We start from the raw sequence: 4,374 nt of genomic DNA, 5'->3' as shown, positions 1-4,374 counted from the left end.
AGGGTACAAAGTCTTATTTTTTTTTACATAATTGATGATTTAGCACAAATTTATTGAGATAAAGCTGTTTTCCCGCTTTTCTTGGAATCAGGTTATTGATTAATGTTGGTTACCATAGAGTAACTCACAATTTAATACTATTTCTGTTTCAGAATATAAACAAATGCCCTTAAAAGGCAAACAAATAGGAATGTGTTTATTCACCACATTGCGTTGTCAGTTTCACAGGATTTGACAGCTACTGTACTGTATTTAATGCCGATAGAGTCCTGCCCCTATGCACGTTATTGTGTGTACTGTATGTATGTGTGTGTGTGTGTGTGTGTGTGTGTGTGTGCGCGCGTGCGTGTGTGTGTGTGTGTTTGTGTCTTTGATATGTGACGTGATATAGTACACTTGACATATAATGAGATATAATATTCATATTTCCAAATATGAGTCGTCCACTCTAGATGTGGAAGTGTCTGCCTGTGTTAATGCCTTATTCACACAGTGTAATCTTAAAGTGGCAGATGCTATGGTGGGACTGGAAAATCAATCAGGCGAAAGGGCTGGAATCACTTAATGATTATTGCTTGTTTCCGCTAGTTGGAAGTAAACAAATACAGTTTTGAAAAGACTCAACTTAGAAGATATTAAGATATTTATTGCAGAAAATTAGGCAGAAAATTAGTTCATCATTCTCAGAGGGTTTGAAGGACACACATAATTGTGTTTTGTGAAATGTAATCAGCCTGACCACCACTCAAAAGAATATCAAAGAAAGACAGATGTTGCAGCAGGCACTTCATAATGTGGGGAGCAAGCAACTGTGCTGAGAAATTACACACATATTGGTCATACACACACACACACACACACACACACACACACACACACACACACACCACACACACACACACACACACACACACACACACACATGCACACACACACACACACACAACACACGCACGCACACAAACAAACACAAAAACTAAAGTCAAACCAGATAAGTTCCAAAGAGGAGCGACACTGCCAAAAAAGAGAGAGAAAAAGAAACAATAACAACAACAACGCCAACAACAACAAACGATTCCTGACAGTGTTGCCCTTCATGACTGGAACTGATACTTGCATTCCATTTTTCTCCTAAGGAGATTGTGTATATTATCCAGAAACAGATCTCTCACTCAGCACCCTGAGAGACTGTGGGGCAATTTAAGCCCCTATGCCAGGGCCAGGCTGGCACCCTGAGAGACTGTGGGGCAATTTAAGCCCCTGTGGCACCCTGAGAGACTGTGGGGCAATTTAAGCCCCTGTGCCAGGGCCAGGCTGGCACCCGCACAGAGGACGAGGGCGAAAGGGCTTTCACCTGAGGGCACAATGCAAGCTGGCCGCTGTTTTACAAATGCCAGAGAGCTCTGACACAAGTGTTGAGATATGGGACTCACAAGAGATAAAGGACATAAAGGCTAGAACATCTGTGTTGTCAGGTGTTCCAGAATGGGCTTTTCAAATGAAAACTCGGAAATATAAGGTCCATATAACTAGGTATGCAACATTTAGTATCAAGTAACACATATTTAAAGCAACACAATGCATCACCTTTTATCTCAAACTCATTTCATGCTACAATGACTTATACTGGGGAGAGTGGAGTCTCTGTGATCAGGTTAGTTTGTGCACATCACAGACACATTTTAACCAGATGCGGCTGTTGGACACACCGTACTCCACCCCTTACACTGCAAGACAAACATTTATGACAAGCCAGAAATCCAATCAGGGGGTCGTTTCTAGAAAAGTTAGCAACGACGTTGCTCAACCACCATGGTACGACGCAACTTGCGACCAAACAACGACACTGTTACACCTGTTTCCAGAAAGCATCGTGCCTGTGTCGCAATTCACTACCTCCGACGTTCGAACACCGTAGTTCCAACAACGTTGTTGATGATGCAGCGATACATATCATTGGTGGAAACAGTGGCAACGTATAATACCCCACCCCCTAGAAATGTTCTGTCACGGCCTATGTCGACACTTTTCTAATCTAAACCGAGTGATTTATGCTGGCATTGTCATTGCCATCAGCCAAAACCTAAACCTATTGCAAGCATATAAAACAGTTAATTTAAGCAGACCAATATGAGTCATTATTTGTGTTAAATATCTATGTTGGAAAAAATATATAGCTTGGACAAATGTCTGGGTATCCCATAGCATATCATATCAACTGTCTCGTGGCTTAACGGCAGCGCGTCAGTGCACTGAGCGCTCGGCTGGAGTTCGCGTCCTATGTCTTCTTTTCATCTCTGACTAAGAGTAGGCCTACGAGACACAATAGGTTTTGACCATACATATTTATGTATATAGTTACTCTACATCGAGAGACCATAGGTAGGCCTACAATACATCAGTCAAAAACAATTGAATGTCACACTAGTTCACCTGCAGGTAGCGAGAAGCAAGAGGACAATCTCACATCATAAGAAAATCGAACCTACAACGTTGGGATAATAAGTCATCTGCTTTAGCCACTACACTATTTATCACTGCTGATGTAAGGGACTGTGAAGATTATAATACTAAAAGCAAGGCAATACTTGAATTAACATAAATAGCAAGAATGAGCCAAGTAGGGGAGTAGGTGTCTTAATCAAAATTAAGCTACAATATAGATCAATCATTGAGTCACGAGATAAACATCCACTTCGCAAATTTTGGTTAGGCGGTTGTGATTTTTGGTTAGGCGCTCCGGACACCAACAGGAACTACCAAGGAACGACACAAGTGCGACTGCCTAGGGGCAGTAGTTCAAACGACCAAACTTTGCGTCCTTGTTTGCGATTGAGAGTTCGAACTACCCTTTCTAGAAACACCAAATCCAAGAATGATGGAGCGTACTACCAAGGTTGCGACGCAAGTTAGCAAACGATGCTTTCTAGAAACGACCCCCAGGTCGGATCAGAGCTGGAACGTTCATTGTTACATTCATTGTGCGTTTTGGTAAACCTGCTCAATCTATATGACAAATTGGACAGGAATTTGGCCCGCGTCAAAAATGGACAGATCTGACTGATTCAAGGCTAAAAAACAAATCGCACAGAGTCTGGCATTAGGAATCTGAAGAAAGTTTCTAGGCCTACAGATTACATTGAAAGGGATTGGGTCTGTTTTTAGTGCACATAAACAACTTTTAGCAGCAGCAGTATTAAAGAAGCCCTATGCAAGTCTGGTTATTCCTTCGCTGTTTCTGGGTTTTCGCCTGATTTTGGCTCGCATTTTTCATGACATAGCTCCCCCTGCAGCTTCGGTAGCAAGTGACTGCTACGCTAAACCCCAACTAGCTAGCGAGCTAGCCATCAAGAAACCAAACTAAACACATACAGCAGGGCAGCAAACACATTGTTCAAGAGACTATCAAACCACATTACAAAAACAAAGTTCACCCAAGGGTAGGCTACTTACAATTTCAGCAGCAACAAAGCCAAGTCGGAGTCCGTTAGAAACTACAATCTTCATTCAATCTACATTTTCGAGGCCTTCCGCCGAGTCACATCCGGATTTCTTCGGTCCGGGACCAGAAAGTTGCATATTCGGTTTTTCCGCGGAGAAGCACTAGGGGGAGACGAAGCACCCACCAAATGACCCAAAAAGTGTTGTAGAACCATCAGAACGACTCTCAACCTGCATAATTAAGGTCATTTTTGCTAAAATTGTTGCATAGGGCCTCTTTAAGGTAGCAGACAGCTCAGTAATCAGTACTCAGATGACCCTTGTAGTATCCAAGTTTTCTTGAACACAGCATTGCGTCTCTGCGGGAATCCTCCATTGACTTGCACTGTATTTGTATAAAGTGCTATCAAGTGCTATAAAGTGGATATCAGATATAAGTGGCAACACAGAGCATAGTAGTGGAGCAGATAAGCTCATATATAAAATGTATTGTGCATTTTGTGCTAAAGCATGACATTTTGTCCAGTGCTTCTAGAGACTGTAAACGTTCTTTTCAGACATGGAGCCACTTTAGATTTGACCTCTGTGGCCAGGCAGACTCAAAACAAATTAAACTAATTTTCAGTAAAGTAAAATATTACTGCAAGTCATTCTAGAATTTTACTGTGCAATCTAGAACTTCCATGTCCACTTGAGTGCATTATGACATCAAATGGAATATTTAGTTGGCAACATTCTTATAGAACCCGAATTCCAAAACAGTTGGGACGCTTTGTAAAATGTGAATAAAAAAAGAATGCTATGATTTACAAATAATATCAACACTATATTTAATTGAGAAAAGTTCAAAAACAACATATCATTTGTTGAAGGAAGGAAATTTGACCATTCGTGGGGTCTTGTTGACTACATGTCCGCAGCCATTTTTTCCAG

This window comes from Alosa pseudoharengus, unplaced genomic scaffold (assembly GCF_046254945.1).
Source record: "Alosa pseudoharengus isolate Yale_2024_CS ecotype anadromous, Long Island Sound unplaced genomic scaffold, YU_APseudo_1.1 YU_APseudo_1.1_scf_22, whole genome shotgun sequence".
Classification (NCBI taxonomy): Eukaryota; Metazoa; Chordata; class Actinopteri; order Clupeiformes; family Clupeidae; genus Alosa; species Alosa pseudoharengus.
Note: the sequence above shows the minus strand (reverse complement) of the source record.